General features: G+C 43.2%; 1 long non-coding RNA gene across 1 annotated transcript in view; it reads left to right on the forward strand.

The window, feature by feature from the left end:
* LOC117309136 (uncharacterized) overlaps window positions 1–22,053 on the forward strand; it is a 103,163-nt gene that overhangs the window by 3,328 nt on the left and 77,782 nt on the right. The window contains exon 2 of the long non-coding RNA XR_004523394.2: window positions 4,589–4,672. This is a non-coding gene — a long non-coding RNA (uncharacterized lncRNA). The remainder of the gene's footprint in view (window positions 1–4,588; window positions 4,673–22,053) is intronic.

Here is a 22,053-nt window from a genome sequence, read left to right on the forward strand (position 1 = left end):
GAATGGGTCAGGGGTCCTCAGCATCAATATCATCTGGGGGCGAGGAGGCTGCCTGGACATCTAAGTGCCCCGAATCCCACCCTACAGGTACTTATCTCAGGGTGGAAATGCATCCAGGAACAGGCATTTGTGAGCAAGCTTCTAGGTGATTCTGTTGTAAGGGTGAAGACACTAGTTTAAGTGCTCCCAAGGGAGACGTTTGATGTTGAGAGGATAAGGCCACCTCCTTTGAACGCTGGGTGATGTAGCATCCCCAGAGGGAAGGCAGCTGGTGCGCACCAGTGCCAGGAGGTACCCTTCCTGGTAGCACTGGAACAATCTTCCTTTCTGGGCTTGGGAGTTGGCAACTAGGGCAGGTCCAGCTCAGGAGAGACTCCAGGGAAGTTGAGTGGATTGTTCTGTACAAAGTGGGCTGAAGTGTACAGATCCCTACTTAATGTGGTCCTTGCTTTTTGGTAAAAGACCCATTAAAAAGGAAAGAGCTTGTGAATTTGGTTCAGCATGTTCTCAAGGCTGAGCGCTCATTCTTGGGCTTGGCATCAAGGTGGATGTTGGAGATATAGGGACACCTGACGGTTGATCCTCGTTGTTGAGGACTTTGATGTCAGATATGGCGGCAAGTAACTTTAGTCTGCACAAGAATCTTCTGGGGGCTAATTAAACATGTAGTCTCTTGGGCTGTGGCCTCATTCACAATACAAATGCATCTGCATTTGCAACCAGACCTTTGCATCATTCTGATATGTCTATACTTTGAAAGGGGGAGAAATGGGACTCGAATCTGAAAAAATAAAAGAAAAGAGTGGAAATCAGCCAGGCCCAGGAAGTCTGGATCAGCACTTCAGCCAAGAAGTCGATGACCTGAGGCAGTCCTTTCTTTTTCTGGCAGCGAGTGTGGACTGGGAACAAAAGGTTAGATAGGGAATATCGGAAAAATTCTTCTAGAACGGCCCTGGATCACAAAAATGTAAATTGCTGGGAATTTATTTCCTGGTACTGCCAATGTGATTTTTCAAAGTAATTCATGACGTTTTCTCATTCATGTTTAATTTTCATTGTGTAACAATAAAACAGATATACGCTTGTATATTAAAATGCCTTAAATCCCTGAGTTTCCGTGATCCAGACCTGCCGAAAGCTGATGGGCGCCCATCTTTCACAGACTTTTCTACCCTTGTTGGGTCTCATTTCCGTACACATTTAGAAATGAGATAAAGATTAGTTATGTTTGATTCCTTTACCGTCATGTAATCTTCGTGTAATGGAACAATCAAGTAGGTTTAATTGCCAGTAACAAGTGTGCTGGGAAATCTGTAATCTAAATGAAGGCTCGGCCTAGGATGCGTGGAATGGCGTGATTGTGCAGCGCGAGGAGAAGCAGTCTGGTCTCAGTTAGCTTGTGAATTAGTTGGGAAATTGGCTCAAGATTTTCCAGTGCATGTGGGAAGCTCAGCCTCTGTGGAAGAAACAGATTCTGCTCTACAGGGAATTCATCCTCTGCGTCCTCACCTTGGCGTTGGGTCTGCCCACCAGGAACTCACCACTCAACCCTGGTTAAACTCTTTTGCTTGTACAGGTTGGTGAGAGGAGATGGAAACTCACATCCCTCCCCAAATCCAGACTCCACCACTCACCTAGCTTGGTGCCTTACCCAACCCATTCTTTCCTCCTCAACAGAAACCATGCTATGTGTGCTCTGCTCACAGGGACTACAGTGTGGCCTGCAGCCTCTCCTGGTGTATCTGGGACAATGAACAGTGCCAGGTGGGCAAAAAGACAGATGGAGACACTCTTTGAGATGCCTTCCGTTTGCTGCTAGCCTCTGGTTCCATGTCGATCCTTTGGCTGGGCTGTCTTAAAGTGACCACACAGTAGTCTTGTCTGGGATGGCGGGCATTGGTCATGGTTTAAGATCTTCAGTGGAAGCCAGAAAAGAACATGGGCTGTCGTGAAGTAATTTCAAGGGTCTGATGGTGGAGGATTGTACTTCTAGCAGCCACTGTCCAGTAGAATTTTCTACAATGATGGAAATGCTCTCGATTGGTACTTTCTAGTACAGTGGCCACTAACCAAATGTGAGAATTGAGCACTTGAAATGTGGCTAATGTGACAGAACTAAATTTTATTTACTTTTGGATAATTTAAATTTAACCACATTTAAATGTGGTTACCATATTAGTACAGTCAAAGGGGTTCTAAGTTTCCTTCTGTCCTGCAACCTTCTTGGAAACATCAGCTCAAGTCCTCTACAGAGGGGGTTACCATATCTTCCAGGTTAAAAACTTACTTTGAGAAAAATTCTTAGAGTTTTTTCCCCAGGGTATTTTGGGGAGATGGAGCTGAAAGCAAGCATCATTACTTCTTTTCTTTTACAAAAGAAAACAAGTAAGCTCGCATACCCCGCAGTGGGCACCCATTCCTATCCCACCACCTATCACATTAGTGAGGGCTTTGAAACCAGGTCTTTAGTTTTACCCAAGACAATAAGCTGTTACCAACAAAAATGCTTATTTGTTTATACCTACTACATGACATGAGTTGTGTTGAGTTATATGTTGGGCACAACGGTTGGCTATCATACCTCTCTTTAAATAATTAATATTGTGGAAGTGGAAATAAAATATTTTCCGAAGTATGTTGCAAGCAACCTTAGACCCACGGGGGCACTGTGGCCAAATATATTTGGGGAAGACTTCATTTGGTACCTCCTCTTGCAGGTATGGAACCTGTTTTAACATGTATCAACTTTAATAATATAATAGCCAGTTACTTTAGCAACAAAAGTGAGTTTACTTGAGAAGAGCCTGAGGAATTGCAATTTAGGACCTGTAACTATGGCAGATCATAGGCAAATCCAGAGAACAACGAAGGGGAATTTGCTTTTATAGGGAAAAAGGTTGGGGGTGGGTAGCTGGGAAGGGCTATAAAAACCGAAGAGTCCATTGGAGGATATTGGGAGCCCAATGTATGGAGGTTTCTCATTGGTGGGGCTGCTCCAGTCTCTGATTGGCTGGGCTGTTGGGCAAAGCGCTTTCTTCTTTCTGCTGGACAGTAAAGCAGACAACACCTTCCCGTGGGAGATATAGGTGCTGTCTCAACCTGTCTGGAGTAATTGACTATGCATGGCAGGGGCCTGAGACCTCCCCCTACAAGCCTGTCCTGCCTCTCATTTTATCTGAAGTTCCTTTAATTCCACACATGGTAAAGTTTTCAAAATATTCAGCTGTAAAGAAATCTCCCTTACTTTGTTTAGCCCAACTTTTCTCTGATGTACTTGGCCACAGACTTCTTTTTGCCCCCATGATATCCACTAATATTGATTTGAACTGGTGTTTTGTTGGTGAATGTAGCTCTTTGGGTGGTGCTACATTAGAGTGATGGGTAAGGAAATAGGGGAAGGATGAATTATTTCCTCCTGAGGGTAAAGGCCAATTTCATGGAGAAGCCTGAAGTTGCCACCATTCCTTATTCCCTCAACCTACTTTCTTTTCTTCGTGGCATTCATCACTAGGTGATATGATACATATTTAGTTTTCCTTAATTCTCTGCTTCACTGCCACCAGAATCTACTCTCCAGGAGAGAGGGTACAGTGCATCTTTTTCCTACTGCTGTGGCCCCAGGACCCACGTCATCAATGCATATCTTTTGACTGAATATGGAAAGGAAGAAGACATTTCAGCTGGGCTTTGAAGGAGTGGAAGGATTTTAATAGGCTAGACATTCATTCTAGAAGGAAGGAGAAACACAGAAGAATAAAAGCACTTAGCAAGTTGTTGAGAAGCTGGCTTTGTTTGAAGACGCAGTGCGATCTCCCAGTGGCAGGAGATAACACTGCAAGGATTCACGGAGGCCAGTACATGAATTGAGAGAGAGAGAAAGAGGGAGAGGGAGAGAGGAGAGAGGGAGCGATAGAGAGAGGGAGGGAGAGAATCACCTTATAGGAGCATCTTCTAAGAGGGTCAAGATGTTGGAGTTACCTCGCTATCTCCAGGAGGTTCTGGCTTCTCTATTGGGGAAGAGAAAGTGCTAGAGGAGTAAGCCACTCTGTTTTCTGGAATTCTGGCCAGGTTACCAGCCCACAAACAAATCCACTGATATATCTGTACCGATGATACACACGCATGAAATACGCCTCGTACCTGCTTTTATACATTTTTATAAGATTGTGCATTTAAAATGAACTTGCTCCATTGTATCTACAGGGAAGCAAAAGACATAGCCTAAAACATGCAAACCAGTGGCTCTCAAAAGTTGCCATCCTTATAAACGTGTCTTGTCCGGATGTTAAGGAGATGAGTCATCCTCTGGGAAAAAGGGCATTGCCCGTCAGGCTGTGTTTCCTCTCTGCTTTGTCATTCAGAATACAGATGTGCTTTAGAGGCAGGGACAAAAAGCAGAACACGTTTCTTTTAATGTTGTTTGTCTTTCTTCCTAATTAAAGAAACGTTTTGTTCCCCGAATAGATACTGTGCAGCTAACTAGGCTAATTTGTACAGCCTCATGGGAAATGAGATGTTCATCGTTTCTACAATGTGAGTCCTGTCCGACCTTGTGTAGAGATTAAAATGTGCATCCTGTTCTCTCTAGGTAAGAAGGTACTCCCCACAGAATCTTCCTCAGCCTTGGCAGCCCCGGAGTTGCTCGTTTCCCCTCCTGGACCCTCTGCCAAAGGTGAGTTTTATGCTCCTTACCCCAACTGAAGGATGGTGAGGTCAGTAGCAACACATCAGCGTCAACAACAACCACTTATGTTTCAAGCCCTGTGTGAGGCGTTGTAGGAAAGTGCGCTCATTGCTTTACATGGACGGGCTTAGTTAACCTTTGTAACCACCCTCCGAGGTAGAGATGCTTTTCTTTTTTGTGTGTGTGGTGAGTGCACCGAGGCAGCGAGCAGATGGACAACTGAGCATCACAGAGCAGGTGTATCTGGGCTAGGATTTGGATATAAACCATTTCACTCCAATGTCCATATCCACTCTATGACATTTTGCTCCTTATTGAACATGGTTTTTAGACTTTTAAGGTCTATTTTTCTGTGTCCATTTGATTGCTACTTAATATATACATACATACATGTGTGTATATGTGAATACATATATGCCCTCTGATGTCCTTTATTTGTGATGTATACTCTGCCTATTAAAAACTGGTCTAAGACGATTTGCTTGATATAAAACTAAAGACAACTGGAGAACATGAATCGTACAAATGGGAAAGAGGAGGAAATTGTACCAGAAGCCAAGGGCAAGGTGGCAAGATGTTCATGGCATTGAAGTTTATCTTTGAATCTCTGGGGAGCTGAGGGAAGGAAGCAAGAAGCCTCCTCTCTTGTTCATTCCATGTCTATGTCCTGCTAATTGTTTCCAAATGACATTTTCCTTGTAGCATGTCCGCAGATGATAGGCTCCTCTAGCTCTGGGGAGGACCAGGGCCCCCATCTCTCTCATAGAACAGAAGACAGAGTGAGAATAGATCAGCATCTAAGTCTTAAGGCTGTGCTGACCCCTGAGGGGTGGGGGCATTGCGTGTGTGTATACACAAGTGTGTGTGTTTAACTAATGATGTTTCCAGAGACCTGACCTTACAAAGTTCTAATTGGCTGCGGTCCTGGACTCAGTACACTAGACAATGCCCTGCAGAGATTAAAGACCATCCTTAGTAGGATCTGATTTAAGCAACTATGCAGTCCACAGAAAGGCAATATAGAACCAGCAGGAGCTTTGAAACAATGGGAGGAGGTTGGCGTTGTTACCTGTGGGGACTGCGCATGGGTTGGGTTTGAGTGCTCTGGAGTCAGGTGAAGTGAGTTCAAATCTTGCCTCAGATCTTGGCTAGACGTTTACCCTGGCTAAGTAAAAAATGAGACCACCTCGAGGGCTGCTTTCACACCTGTTGAGATGATGTATGCAAAATAGAATAGTCAGCGTCTGGCGCATAATAAATGCTTCGTCAGTGGCAGCCTCACACATGCTGATTTGTAGAGATCTTCTTCAGTTGATTGTCACTCATTTTGACACCTTACTACACTTATGGAGATGCAAATGAACTTATTTCAGCTGCGTGTGAAGGCATCACTATTGTTCATCAATTTCTAGTTCTCTTTTTCTTCCTGGATGTATAGGAGACTACTCTCCCCAGCTTCCCTTGCAGCTAAACAGAGCCATGAGACTCGTTCTGGCCAATGAAACGTGAGTGGAAGTGATGTGCACCACTTCTGGTTGAGAGAGTGAAAAAGCCACAGCTAGGGCTCCAGTTTCTGCCCTGCACCAGGGTCTGGGGCCACAGGCTGAGGGAGCTGTGTCCCAAGATGACAGAGCTCTTGTAGCCTGGGGTCGTGAGTGACTGGGTGGAGCACAGCACTCCTCCCCACTACCACCACCACACACACGTGCGCGCGCGCACACGCGCACACACACACACGCAAGGCTGGACATGCTATGTGATCATGAAAGAGACAAACCACTGAAAATCTCTTTTATTTACTACTCAGCCCATTCCATCTTGACTAGTACAGATTCCCAGAATCCAGAGGCAAATTTGATTGGAAACAAATGTCTCCAATTTCTATTGAAATTAAATTCAAGGCTCATAAAATTATGATTGTACCCTTTTGCTTGTACCCTTATTAAGAGATTATAATCTTCTATCTAACAAATACTGATACCATGTTAATCAGAGTGAGGTGTTTTTCTGTAATACTACATGTTCAGCAGTTTTCATTTCTATTGGGTTGTTGTTATTACATTTAGATCTTGGAAACATTCCTTATAGTCCAGTGTGTATCTTACCACAAATCTATCAAATCAACAACATATATATATATATACACACACACAGAGGTATATAAACTATATATATATGTGTATATACACATGTTTTTTGAGAGTTTTATAACTCAGGCTAAAGGGGCTAATGGTGACTCTAGAAACAGCTGAGTCGGGGGTCTGGCCTGGGGTTTTAGGAATGCTCCGCGCAATTCACCGTCTTTGAGAAACTGAGAGGGTTTGCCAGGGAGGATTGTGCATTGGCCCCACCGTGCGTGCAGTAAGGACATCGAGGCTTCTTCCCTCATCTGGAAATGAGACAGAGTGTCCAGCAGGGAAAAAGAAAACCACACCCAGAAATGAAGGAGACTAGAGAATACACTGCTGTCTGGGGCAGTGGTTCTCAAATTTCAGCCTGTGTCATCACCTGGAGGTCTTGTTCACACAGGCAGCTGGGCTCTGCCCTGGAGTTTCTGATTCAGCAGGTCTGGGGTGGAGCTGAGAATCTGCATTTCTGACAAGCACTCAGGTGACAGTGCTGCTGCTGCTTCAGGAACCACACACTGAGAACTGCCACTCCAGAGCCCTGTTTGTCCAGAGGTGGTCTCTGGCTTAATAGCGTCTGTATCACCCGGGAGCTTGTTAGGCTGCAGAGTCTCAGGCCCTGCCCCAGACCTCCGTCCCCTCTTCCTTCCTTTATCCTTTTGTGACTTCGGACCAGATCATCTCCCTAAGCCTCCTTTTCAAAGGAGCCTAATAACAGGATCTACCTCTTACGATTGTTTTGTATCGTTAATGTGCATAAAATTCTTAGAACAACTGTGGGCATATATTCTCCTATGAAGCTTTTCAAGTCTTGGCTTCTATCATGATTTCTTATATGGATGTCTAAACACAAACCGTGGGCTGTGCTGATGGCTGAACCTGCGAATCAATGTCTCATGTATCTCTGTATCTTGATAGCACTTGGCACAAGTCCTTTGGTACCTTAGATGCTCAGTAAGTGTTGGGTGAATGAATGAACATGCAGGTGTCTGTGTGTTCGCTCTACCTTTCAGCAGAAGGAGGGATGTACACACTCAGGTGCTGGGGTGGAAGGAGCTCAGAGCATTGGAGGACCCAAAAGAAGACCGGGGCACTGCAGGAACGGAGGGGGATGGACAGAGAGTTGAAGAGCTCAGAGAGACGGGCGGGGCAGATCATACAGGGCTTTTCCTACCATATTAAGGAACTGGAAATGCAAACCTCTTTTTCAAATTCAGCATCATGAGCACTCTAACAGTCCTCTGAAGATTCTCTCCCGAAACCGCCTCTGAGCTGCCATATTTTTGAAAACTGTGTTTATGTGGCAGCTGCTGCCATGAAGCTTTGTGTTTTGTGATTACTCCTCTCGCTAACAGCTGTCGGCTGCTTCTAGAACTTTGTTTACCTAATTTGGTTAGGCTGGTACGCAGACAAATGGGCTTTGATATGATAAATGGTCCATGAAAGTGAGAGGAGAAGACACACAGCACTCATTTCCATTCTATCCAGGAATAAATAAAAAGGTTACCAGCTGTGAAACACCACCAGATTAGAAGCAGATTTCTGACTGTCAGCCTGCTGGGAGATAATCTTGTCAGCGTGACCTGCAAAAGTGGTAATAATTTGCAATTATGTACCAGCCTTTCTCTTAGGACACACAAACGCTTTCTAAATATTTCCCTGATGTCAGTGAGGCAGAGATGCTGGGATATTATCATTTTGCAATTAAAAAGTCATCTTAAAAGGAAACACTTTAATAACCTTGCTCAGGCTGCGCGTTCGGAAAGCTTCTCAAGCCGGTGGTTTGGGGAGGGGAATGACTACCTGATTGTGTTCCCTGGACACCTGAGAGCTTGGTGCTTGCATGTGTGTTTCCATGGGGGCCTCTTTGTTGAATGCCGGAGCAGGCAGCTTTGGTTTCCTTTACAATGCTGCCCTGTGAGATAGATTGGATGGAGTAAAAGCACTTTAACCCATGCATCCTTCAGAACCGGTCATACCTTACTGAGTCCTGAAGGTCGAGAGGAATCATGGCGGCCAACTCCTTGTTGATGTCACTCCAAGAGCTTTCCACAAGCTTGCTCGAAGAGGGTGTCTTATTCATGGGCTGCTGAGCAAAGTGTTTTCTTTTTTGGTTGTTGGTTCAAAAACTTTTCTAGAACAGAGACCAGGAGGTTTTCCAGTCACTAATGAGAGCCAGGCCTCTGTGCCAGGGCTATGGCAAGGGCTCCTGCTAGGAGCCGCGAGAAATGCAGGTTCTAACCTTGGTTTTGACAACCACTCACACTGCATGCCTTCAGGAAAATCATCTAACTCCCCTGAAACATTTTTTTCCTTTATCTAAAATGCGTATCTTCTAAGAGTGTTGAGAATACCAAACGAGGTAACTGAAGTACAAGCAGTTTGAAAATCACAAAGGGATACACATACCTGGGGAAGGATTTTTATCATGTTATACGGAAAAGAGGCCTAAGCTCAGGCATTCTGACCCTTTTCTATGTTGACCCAGATATAACCGCTGCCCCATCATCCAAGTCTGTTCCCCCTCGAACTGGAGGGGCAAGTCCGTGGTATACATACTCTCTTTCTCTTCCACTGTTCACCCGTCATAATTGCTGTCAGTCATCATCCCAGAACCCATGCAGAGCTGAGTCTGTCTTGGTACAACACTCTTGACAGCCAATTCAAGCTACAACAGTTCAATTACAATGGTCATCTGAAATGAAATGAAACTGTCCCTGGACCTCTAGTACTTCTTGATAGCTCTTCCAACGCCCCTGCAACTTACAAAGGGAGAAGACTGGAATGCCTACGTAGTTACCACCCAGCAAAGCATTGCTTGGCAGAAATATTTAGTCTCTGGGGAGGGTCCCTGGTGGAAGGTGCCAGAGAGTGATGGTCACCCAACGTGGTGTCTGTTTCTCAGCCCTGCTGTCAAGACCTGTATGACTCGTCCTGACCAACAGCCTTTGAACAGAAGTGGCCTGTGTCGCTTCTGGGCCAAAGCATGGAAGATCCTCCTGGCAGCTCTTCCCTGGTTCTTACTACTGAGAAGGCCATGAGTTCCACAGGGCACAGCTACCAGATGGCAAAGTATTCATTATCTCAGGCTGCTGGGGGACAATTTGCTTGGGCTGCTGTAAACAAGGTATCACAAACTGAGTGGCTTAAATAACAGAATCGTGTGATCTCACAGTTCTGGAAGTTAGAAGCTTCAACACAAGGTCAAGGAGGTCAGGGTGTCATCAGGGTTGGTTCCTTCTGACGGCTGTGTGGGAGAACCTATTGCATGCTTCTCACCCAGCTTCTAGTAGTTTGCTTCCAATCTTCGGCATTCCTTGGCTCGTAGAAACATCAGCCCGTCTCTGCTTTCATCTTTACACGGCTCTTTCCCTGTGTGCATCTGTCTCCAAACTTCCCCTTTTTATAAGGGCGCCAGTCATATTGGATTAAAGGCCCACCCTACTCCAGGAGACCTCATCTTAACAAGTTACATGATGACCTTACTACCAAATAAGGTCACATTCTGAGGTTAGGGCATCAATATATGCATTTTGGGGGAACACAGTTCAAACCCAAAACAGTGTTGGCCCACATTGGATATGTTGTATGAGTTAAAAATACACTTCTGTTTTAAGCAACTGAGACTTGAAGGTTGTTTGTTGTATCAGCATTGTCTCACTTGTCCTAATTAACACCAGAAGTTTAACTTATATGCACAGTAAGTAATCAGCTTGCTCATAGGGGGCATGAAGTTGAGAGCAGCGTTCCTTCTGAGAGGTGGGCTCTCCCAGATGTGAGTGCCTTACAGGTTGGTGATGACTCACAGCCTCACAGAAATGGAGCTTCCTGGTTGGCTAACTAAACCAGGTCATGCCTTGGACCCTGCCTTTAGACCATGTCTATACCAGGTCCTTCATGCCTCACTTTTAACTTCCTGAGAAGCATCACAAAACAAAGACGGAAAGAAAAGAAAAATACTCTTTTCTTGGGACCAAAGGACAGATAATCCGTGTATTAGCACTATGCCGTCAAAGAAGGGTCTCCAGAGATCTCCTAGTCCAAGTGACTCAGCTGTAGATGAGGAAATTGTCATCTTGACAGGGGAAGGGGCCCCTTGTCCAAGGTCATGGGGTTAATATGAGGCAGAGCTGGAGAGAGGTATTGGAGCACGTGAGGGCCAAATACATTTTTTGGCTTTGAGCACTCCTATGTTTAAATGTTTGTATTCCTTCAAAGTTCACGGGTTGAAACTTATTGCCCGAAGTGTTGGTATCAGTAGATGGAGCCTCTGGGAGGTGATGGGGTCATGAGGGTGTTGCCCGCATGAATGGGATTAATGTTCTTATATAAGAGACCCTGCTGAGCTCCCTAGTCCTTCCACTTTGTGGGGATATAATGAGAAGTCTGTGACCTGGAAGAGGTTCCCCTGCCCGACTGTAATGGTACCATGATCTTGGACATCCAGCCTTCAGAACTTTGAGAAATACATTTCTGTTGTTTATAAGCCACCCAGTCTGCAGTATTTTGTTATAGGGGCCTCAGCAGACTAAGACAAGCAGCTTATACTTCAGCAATGGGAATCAGTATTAAGTATGACTTTCATAAAGATGAACCAGAAAGATAAGTGCCTTGCAATAACAACTGGGCACTTGAAATGTGGCTACAATGAATTGAGGTGTGCTGTAGTGTAAAATACGCACCACATTTTGAAGACTTAGTAGGAAAAATTAATAATTTTGTTAATTAGGATCACATGCTGAAATGATAGGTGAGATGAAATATGTTATTAACATTAATTTCTTCTGTTTCTTTTTACTTTTTAGACATATGGCTACTACATAATGTAAAGTTACAATGTGGCTTACAATTGTAGCACACATTATATTTTTATTGCTTACTGCTGACTCAGGGTGACTGTTAAAATGCAGATTCCAGAACCTCGGTCTAAACAAAGTGAATAGAATCTCTGGTTTTGTGGCTCAGGATTAATTTTAAAAAGATTCCCCAGTAACTCTGTTGCAGGCTACATTTTGAGCTTAGAATATGCCACGAATTAGTTAGAGATAGCTGACAGCTTGCCCCTTAAGTTCACCATAGTCTGTACCATTCCCTATTGTCTGTCCTCTAGTCATTGAAGCTGAGCATCCCTTTCCATCAGTGTAAGACAAACATTAGCACAAGTGAGAGAAAGATGAGAGGGAAATTTTTTATTTACCTACATCTCAAACTTTGGGAAAAAATAGGAATCATTTTTGTTTCCACAAATACTCCCTCCCATTTTTCTTGAAACACAGAATATGCTAAATGTTTGTTTGGCAGTGCCTGGGGATAGTGGGGATGTTTTCCAGCCTCCTTCATTAGGTTGAAGGAGGGCTGGTCTGCCTGACCTCTCTGGCCATGGAAGTTAGAGTCCATCTAACCAAGGTCCAATGGTCCCTTCCCCCTCTGGTACATGTGATTCTGTCTGCATTGGTGAGAAATTATAACTCTTATTTTCCTTTTTTGCTAAGATTCTTCTCTTCTCTTTTACACTGGATTTCTGGGAAAATGAGAGGAAGCCTTAAATCATGTTTGTGTTTTTCTTCCCGTCGTGTATGAGTCTTTGGCTCCAGGTAATGGTTATTCATTTAGAGGAAAAAAGCCTATTTCACACCCTCCTGGAACTAGGAAAATAGCCTTTCATCATATTAATAAAGTAGAATTAATGAATCAAGAAGAAATATTATCCTGATTTTATACTGATTCTTCTTCAGTATACCAACTGACTTCTATAAATTTAGAAATAGTCTGTGAATAACAGCATAATTTCTATTTGATTTTTAATACCATAAGTAGATGTGTGTGTGTGTAGATTTTGAGATTAAAAATTTTCAGATAAAGGAATCCTATAAATCTGCCTAGAAAACTTGGTAAAAAGAAGATAATTAAGGGAGAAAATAGAAATAACCTGAAATACCACCATGCAGAAATACTTATAGTATTTATATTTGTCTGTAACTTTTTTACATATTTTAACTCATGTGTTCTTTTTTATGAATGATATTTCATTCCTTTCCCATTTCATTTTCATTTTTTTACACTAATTATGATTTCTAGCACTGATATGATACCACTACCATCCATAGTCAGATTTCCTCAATTGTCCTAAAGCTGTGCTTTGTTTTTTTTTTTTTTTGGCTGTGCTGCGCAGCTTGCGGGATCTCAGTTCCCTGACGAGGGATTGAACCCGGGTGGCCGCAGTGAAAGCTCAGAGTCCTAACCACTGGACCACTAGGGAATTCCCTCATAGATTCTTAGGAAGGTGTTTTCTGACATACAAATAGGAGTATGCTACACTATATACAGTTTCATATCCTTCTTTTTATCACCAAACATTGTATAGCATGGGCTTTTCTCCAGATCACTTTTTTTCAAAAATATAGTTTTAATAGTTGAATAAAACTTGCATTTTTGATGGATTGAAGTTTGAGTCAGTTTGTGTTATATCAGTGTAGGCTAAGAATATGATGTCATTAAAGTTATTCTCTCTCAAAGGATGATGATGTTGAGGATGACACTGATGCTAATTACAACCTCTAAAAAAAGTGCCTTTTCATCTCTCTTTCTGCCAGAGAGTAGGAGTCTTTCTATTCCATTTGGTAGAGTGAATAGCTGCTGACTTTTCCTGTATTTAACATGGAATATGAGGCTGCAGTTTACACTCCCAGATGTTTTCTCTGTAGATCAAGTGCCCCCTCATTACATGATCAGTGGGAGCAGCATAAAACAGGATTTCTGAGGGCAGGATACAGGGGTTTAAATCCCAGCTCCACTATTTGTAGGCTGTGTGACCTGGGGCTAGTTTCTTACCCTCTCTGATCCTTACTTTTCTCATCTGTAAAACATGGATAAAACCCTTTCTGCCAGAGAGTACGAGTCTTTCTATTCCATTTTGTAGGGTGAATAGTTCCTGGCTTTTCCTGTATTTATTATGGAATATGAGGCTGCAATTTATACTCCCAGATATTTTCTCTTTCAATCAAGCGCCCCCCTCATTACTCGATCAGCAGGAGTGACATAAAACAGGATTTTTGAGGGCAGGATACAGGGGTTTAAATCCCAGCTCCACTATTTGTAGGCTGTGTGACCTGGGGCTAGTTTCTTACCCTCTCTGATCCTTACTTTTCTCATCTGTAAAATGTGGATAATCCAGTGACTTCCTCCTAGGGCTGTTGTGTGGATTGAATGTGATGATAAATACAACATGGTAGTGAATTCTAAACAAATAGTAAGACTTCAACCAATAGTGGAAATTCTCCCCCTCGTCATCATCATCCTCATCATCTTCACATTTCACTTGGATATTTTCTCTCTCTCTTGAGCATGAAAACCTCTCAAAAAGCAGCTCTCCTGTGACATATATCTTGTCTGACTTTCGCTGGGCATCGTGTCCCAGACTTAGGTGCAGTTGCTTAACAAATGTTTATCGATCATTTCGTACGTCTTTTGCCTTCTCTATAAAGACATTTTTACTTTAAAGACTATGTCCCAGGCATCGCTGCAAGAAACAGCCATTTTGTACATGGTAGTGGTACAGTCACACTTGATTATTTTACTAATTTATTCCTCAAATACACCAACTAATCTGTCTTCTCACATCGTCATATGCACCCACCATGCACTAGGCCAGAACCGAACGCTGGCAAGCTGGCCCCTGCCATCAAGAAGCCCAAAGTCTAACATCTCTTTTGTGTTGGTGACGTGCTCAGCATTCGGCTAGGCTTCTAGTTTCAGCACAGAGCAATTTCAAGACTTTATTTACCTGCCAGACTGCTTTTGTTGGTGGGGGCTGGTAAACCTCCTTTGAGCAGCGGTGTGTTTCTGGTCTTAGCAATTTCAGGAATCTCTGAATGAAAAGGAAGTTTAATTTTGTAGGGGAATTCTGTATTTAAATATACGACACAAATCATACAGTTCAGGTATGTTAGTTAAAGATAAATCAGTTAGCCTGATTGGAATTCCCCATTCTTCCTCTCGCTGACACTTTCGCGTCTCTAAGAAAGCGTGCAGTGGTCCAGTTGTCAGTGATGAGATTGGCAAAGTCTGGTGCTGAGACCTGGCCGTGTCATTGTTGTTGAAGCCAAGTTCGTGTGCCCAGTGCACAGTGAGGCCAAACAAACCGAAATGTTGGAGTTTGGAGTGGAGAAAGGATTATTTACTGCAGGGCCATGCAAGGAGAACAGGGCGGCTACTGCGCAAAAGACCGGATGGGTTTCAGGGAAGAAGCTTTTATAGAAGCAACATTTGGGGGGGAGGGCTGCCGGTGTGTGACCCTCCTCTGATTCTCTGGCGGTGAGATAACAGGATGGCTTTCTGGGAATCTCAGCTATCAGCCTCTGGTTCCAACCAGTCTGGGCTTGTGCTCAGCCTGAGGTTACCTTCCTCTGCCTGGGTGGAGGCCTTAGTTCTGAAGGAAGAACTCAGAGATCCGTATCAGATTTCTCTGCGCAGCTCCCGACCCGCCCCCAGGAAGCGTGGGCGCCAGGTCCCATGCTGCACTATTGTTTCTTTCTGCATTTCCTCACTCCCCTAATTAGTAGCTATTTGAATCTGCCCTTTGGAACTCAGGGAAGGTCTAGGAGGCTGAAACCCTTTTCCTACAAACAAGCAATGGGGGACACAGAAAGGCCTTTGTGCTTGGGAGGGCCTTACAGGGTCCTGCTTGGTCTCAGCCTGCCCGTTTCTTTTCCTCCCCCTCCACCTCTACCCCTTGATTTATACTATTCTTTCTACTCCTTTCCTTGTATCAAAAATAAAGGTGTTCTCCATGGCCCAATTCAAGATTCACCAAGGAACACTTTTTGACAGAAAAAACGAGGTAGCTGCCTCAGGGCTCAGACAACTCCTGTTTGCAGTTATTACTAATTATCTTAACTGTGCAATTAACATCTCTATTTCCTAATTAGGCTAGATAATGAACTTGTGATTTCCATGAGTTAGCCGGGATTTCGGGCCTATCTGAAGTAGCCATCCCCTGCTTTTCTTTTCATCGCCTATAACTGTGAAACTGAAATTTCATTGTACGTTTTTACATTTATTTATTTGTTGTCTGTCGTACCCACTAGAAGATAAACACTACGGGAAGAGGGCTTATGTTGAGTTTACTGCTGTATCTCCAGTACCCAAACAGCACCTGGCTCATGGTCGGTGCTCAATAAACACTTGTCGAATGAATGAATATATTTTCAAGAATTGACTAGTGTACAAGATAAAGGTGGCACCCAACCTCTTGTGTGTCTCTTGCTGAAGAAAACTGTGGTGGCAGCAATAAAAGTGAACCCATCCTTTGCTTCTCACAGGTAGCCTATCAGCGAGTCTATAAGTTCTGTGTTCAAAATACATCTTGAACCCGACCCTCTCCATCTCCATTGCTACTGCCCAAATCTAAGCCACAGTCATTTCCCCACGTGGGGAATGGCTTAGTGTCTCTGCATCCTTCCATTTCAACCTGTTCCTCTGCACAGCAGCAAAAGAGATCTTCTTAAATTTGAATTGCATCTTGGCAGTCTCCTTAAAATCCTTCAAACCCAAACTCTCAGAAGATAATCCAAACTGGAACCAAGGTCTTCGAGGCCCAGCACAACTGTCCCTTTCTTTGTTGGTCAATGTCACCTCATGCCTCTCTTTTTTTTGGCCTGCTGTGCTCCAACCACATTGTTTTTCCCTCAGTGCCTGGAATGTGCCAAGCTCTTTTCCACCCCAGGACCTTTGCAGATGTCCCCTCCACCTGGAATTCTCTCCCCCTCAACTCCTTCTCTTTAGGGTAAGATGTCACCTCTTCAGAGATACCTCCCATCATCCCCATTCTGTTAGCCTTTCCGCCAACTGCTCTTTGTTTTTCTCCTTTGCCTGTTTTATCGCCTTTAATTACTGATTTTCCCTTCTTGTCTGCACCACCAGAGTATAAACTGCAGGAGGGGAAAGGTGGTAGCCATAGCTTCACTGTTGTCTGCCTAGTACTGACCACTGTGCTGATAATTAAGTACCAAGTAAGTGCTTGTATTCATGGCCTGTCTATGGCCACTGTAACAAATTGCCACAACTTGGTGACAAAGCAGAGCAAAGCAGATGTATCGTCTTACAGTTCAGGAGGTCAGAAGTACAAAAGGGGTTTCACTGGGGTAGAACCAAGGTGTTGGCAGGCTCTGGATGTTCTAGGGGAGAACCGTCTCCTTGCTCTTTCCATCTTGTAGCGGCTGCCTTCATTCAGTGGCTCATGGACCCCCTTTTTCCATCTTCAAAGCCAGCAGTGTTGCATCCCTGTGTGCCTTTCTTTTCTAATCATATATTCCTTTGACTCTCTTCTTCTGCTGCCCTCTTGCACTTTTAAGAACCTTGTGATTACATTGGGAATACCTGGATAATCCAGGCTAACCTCACTATTTTATTTTTTGAGTTAAATACTCCTTTTTAAAAAATTGAAGTATAGTTGATTTACAGTGTGTGTTAGTTTCAGGTGTACAGCAAAGTGATTCAGTTATACATACATATAATATATTTCTATTCTTTTTTATATTCTTCTCCCTTATAGGTTATTACAAAATATTAAGTAGAGTTCCCTGTGCTATACAGTAGGTTCTTGTTGGTTTTCTATTTTATGTATAGTAATGTGTATATGTTAATCCCAATAATCTCACTATTTTAAAGTTAGCAGATTAGCACTTTTAACTCCATCTGTAACCTTAATTCCCTTTGCCATGTCATTTAACAAATTCACAGGTTCTGGGCATTAGAAGATGGACACCTTGGGGGACCATTATTCTGCCTTGAATAAATAAATGGCCGACTGTTCTTTGTGGGCAAGTGGCTGCATTTAAACTTCCTTTGTTGTTTCGTGTGCCTCTACCCAAGGCAGGCCAGCGTGCAGGCTCCGTAGTTACTGTTTCGTGTGCCTACCCAAGGCAGGCCAACATTCAGGCTCCGTAGTTACTGTGATAGGCACTTTCTGATTCCCAGAGAAACACAGCAGGCTCAGACGAGAGTTCTTTTAATCATCAGCCTTAGGAGAGGGCCCGGTGATCATTAAGGTACTAGGTGAAGAGTTTTTTTAACATCTAATTAAATATCTAATGTTCTTTGTCAGGTATGAGATTTATAGTTGGTGCCCCTGGAATTGGCACGGTCTCTTCTGGAGTGACAAATGTAGGCATTATAAACGTTTGTACCTAAGGTGATTCCAACCAAGGTGATTAATTTCTGGGAGATTAATACAGGGAAGCCGAAGGCCATGTTTTGCAATCAGGCAGACCGCTCTTGGCCCGACCTGGGTTGAATTCCAGCTTTGGAGTGGGAAAAAAAATATGGGGATAGCACTTTCATGAGCCGCGTACCATGGCTGCACCCTCCCCTCTGAGGTGAAGGAGTGGAATGAAGTAGTTGTTTTCTGGGAAAAGCTGCCGACACCCAGCCTCCCATAATTTCACGTGCTTTTCTCAAGGACAACACAGCAAAGACATTCCATTGCGAGATGGGTTTCTCTTGGAGGAGACCTCGTGTTAAGCTGTCATAGCTCAGGCTATTTTTAGTGATGGTGTTTTAAAAACTTAAGGAGCCTATCTCCCCTCACCAGGCTCAAGCTCAGGGTTGCTATGCAACAGGCCCATCGTCCTGGTGGCTCTCACTCTTTTCTCCCAGATATTCAGTGAACTGGACCTTGGCAGAAACCAAGCAATAGGGTGAGGCTGTCTCCTGGGAAGGAAGAGCAATGGCTTTGGAATCTCTCAGACCAGAGTCCTGCCTTCACCTGCTTCCAGTTGTGTGGCCTTGGGCAAATCTCTGTATCTCCCTGGGCCTCAGTTTCACCATGTGTACAATGGGGATGCTATTAGTACCTAACTCATAAGGTTATTGTGAGGACCAAATGTGATTCTACATGTAAAGTACTTAAAACATGATGTTTTCTTATGGAGTCCAAGCCCATACTGATCGCCATATGACAGGCCAATAAAAAAATAGAGAGACGAGGTGCTGGGGCAAGGAATAGCAGCTTTATTCGGAAAGGCAGCAGACGGAGAAGATGGTGGACTAGTGTCCCAAAGAACTATCTTCTCTGAGTTAGGATTCAAGCTTCTCTTAAGCTAAAAGGGGCAGGGGTGTGGCTGGTTGTTATAAACTTCTTGGTGCCGGAATCCTTTGTTCTTGCAGCTGTCCGTGTAGGTCAGGTCACAGTGTTCCTGGAAACCTCCAACAGGACAAATATTATTCTCTGTTCTGCAGCTTTTTATCTCTATATGAATGAAAAGTGTGATAATTTAAAGGTCAAACCTGGGAGGCAGAGCCTTGAGAATGGGCTATCATGTATATTTCAGGTTTGTTCACAAAACAGCGTCTAAGTTGCACAAAATGAGTGTGATAAAATCACGTGGGTAAAACTGAGGAAATCCTATTGATTAACCCTTTGGTGCCACCCTATCTCTTCTGTTTATTAGAATCTTTCACAAGATAATTTTCTACAAAACTAAAAATAAAACAACAGCAATGCTAGCAGTTAACATCGGTGCGCATACGATGAGTACAAACGCTCATAATTAGACACTGTTTCATTGATTTTCACAAAGAGCCTGTGACTTCCCGGCTCTGCTGCCTGAGCATTGTGGAGAAGCCTGAGTTACTCTGCAAATAAGGTCCTGCTGCCTCTCTATGTGTGTTTTCGGGCCACTGGGACAGAGGTCTGGGAAATTCCTTCGTGAGCCATGGGTGACATCTTTAATTCTCATCTAGAGCTGATAGCCTTGCATGTCTGCCCACCAGTAAAAAGAAGCTCCCTCATCTGTAGAGCTCTTCACAGTTTGTAGAATGCTTTCACATAGATGATAACACTTACTGACTGCTTAATTATGTGCCCACAGAGTGCTGTTTGCTTTTTAAATGTTTTAACCGCTAACCTTCACAACAATCTGATGGGATAGGTACTATTATTATAGAGAGGGCAAACTACTTAGCTAAGGTTACTCAGCTAAGCACTGCTAGATAGAGACTTTATAATTGGAGCTGTTTCAACCCAGGGTCCACATTCTTAACCATGACCCTACACTCCCTTCCATTTGACATTCACAGAAAGGCTGCCCCATGGACAGGAAAGGTGATTTCTCTCTGTCTTGTATCAGATAGAGAAATAAAGTGAAATAAAACTAAGTGCAGGATTACAATTAGAAGTCAGGTTTTGGACATTTAGAATAACAGTGCTTTGGCTCTTCCATCATGCTCCATTAAATAGACTAGAGGGGGACCGTTTTATAGTCTTTATAAAGGAAAAGGGACACTGCATGATCTATAAGGCTACTTCACATTGCACATTCGAGCCTTTTCTGGTTTCTCAAATTTAAATGGATGTAATAACAACCCTTGGCCAGCGGGGGCGCTCTCACCATCAGCTGGGCTGTGCCTTTAACACAGTTTTTCAAACTCTAATGTGCATCCAGATCTCTTTGGGACCCTGTTAAATGCACATTCTGATTTTCTAAGACCGAGGAAGGGCCTGGGACTTTGCATTTTCTGGCTAGTTCCCAGGTGATGCCAGTGCTGCTGGTTCTGGGACCACACTCTGAAGAGCAGCTTTTAGTCTAGTGCAGGAGTGAGGGGCTGAAGAACATTTTGGGGGTTGACTGACAAACAAGCACGTACAGTACGAGAAGTTTTTGTTTCCTTTTCCTTTTTTCTGTCTTGTTACTTTGATACAGACTCATTAATTGACCAAAATTTGGGTTCTGAGCTTTGAAACAAGGTCTGACATCAGAAAAAGGTCTTTGAATACTTTCTCACACCATGTTAAAAAATAAACTCAAAATGGGCTAAAAACTTAAATGTGAAACCTGAAACCATAAAACTTCTAGAAGAATACAAGCAGTACGCTCTTTGACATCGGTCTTGGCAATGTTTTTTTGGATCTCTCTCCTCAGGCAAGGGCAACAATAGCAAAAATAAGCAAATGGGACTGCATCAGAAAGCTTTTGAATGACAGAAGGTATTTGCAAATGATGTATCTGATAAGGGGCTAATATCCAAAGCATACAAAGAAGTCATACAACTCAACATCAGAGAAACAAACAACCCAGTTAGAAAATGGGCAGAGGACCTGAATAGGCATTTTTCTAAAGAAGACCCAGAGATGGCCGACAGGCACATGAAGAGATGCTGGGCATCGCTAGTCATCAGGGGAAAGCAAACTGAAACCACAATGAGAGACCACCTCACACCTGTCAGAATGGCTGTTATCAAAAAGGCAACAAATAAGTGTTGGTGAGGATAGGGAAAAAAGGGAACCCTTGTGCACTGCTGGTGGGAATGTAAATTGGTGCAGCCACTATGGCGAACAGTATGGAGGTTTCTCAAAAAACTAAAAATAGAACTGCCACACGATCCAGCAATTCCACTCTGGGTATTTTTCCAAAGAAAACAAAAACACTAATTTGAAAAGATATATGCACCCCTATGTTCATTGTAGCATTATTTACAATAGCCAACATATAAAAGCATCCAAGTGTCCACTGAAAGGTGAATGGATAAAAGAAGATGTGATATATAAACACACTGGAATATTACTCAGCCATAAAAAAGAATGGAATAATGCCATTTGCAACAACATACTAGAGAGTATTATACCATGTGAAATTAGAGAAAGACAAATACAGTTTGATTTCACTTGTATGTGGAATCTAAAAAACAAATGAACTAACAAAACAAAATGAAAACTCACTAATGAGTACGGAGAACAAACAAGTGTTTGCCAGAGGGCACAGGCATGGTGGTGGGGGGTGAAAATGAGTGAAATAGGTGAGGAAAATTAAGGTACAAGCTTCCAGTTATAAAATAAGTCGTGGGAAGATAAGGTACAGCATAGGGAATACAGTCAATAATATTGTAGTAACTTTGTATGGCGACAAATGGTAACTAGAGTTATTGTGGTGATCATTTTGTAATATATTAAAATAACAAATTACTGTGTTGTACACCTGAAACTAATATAATATTGTAAGTCAATTATACTTCAATTTTAAAAAAAGAAAAGAAAAAGGTCTTTGAAATCACAGGTGCTCCAAAAAAAGAGAAAAAAAAAGAGCAAGAAAAGAAAAAATAAATCCATGGTATACAATCACTATATCACGTGGCCCTGGACTAGGGGAAGAGCCAGAGACAGGAGGCCACAAGTGGAGATGTTTTGCTAGGGTTTCTCCGATTAAGGATAAAACAGGAAGTGTGTGTGTGTGCGTGTGTGTGTGTGTG

The sequence above is a fragment of the Tursiops truncatus genome, chromosome 19, assembly GCF_011762595.2.
Source record: "Tursiops truncatus isolate mTurTru1 chromosome 19, mTurTru1.mat.Y, whole genome shotgun sequence".
NCBI classification, from domain to species: domain Eukaryota; kingdom Metazoa; phylum Chordata; class Mammalia; order Artiodactyla; family Delphinidae; genus Tursiops; species Tursiops truncatus.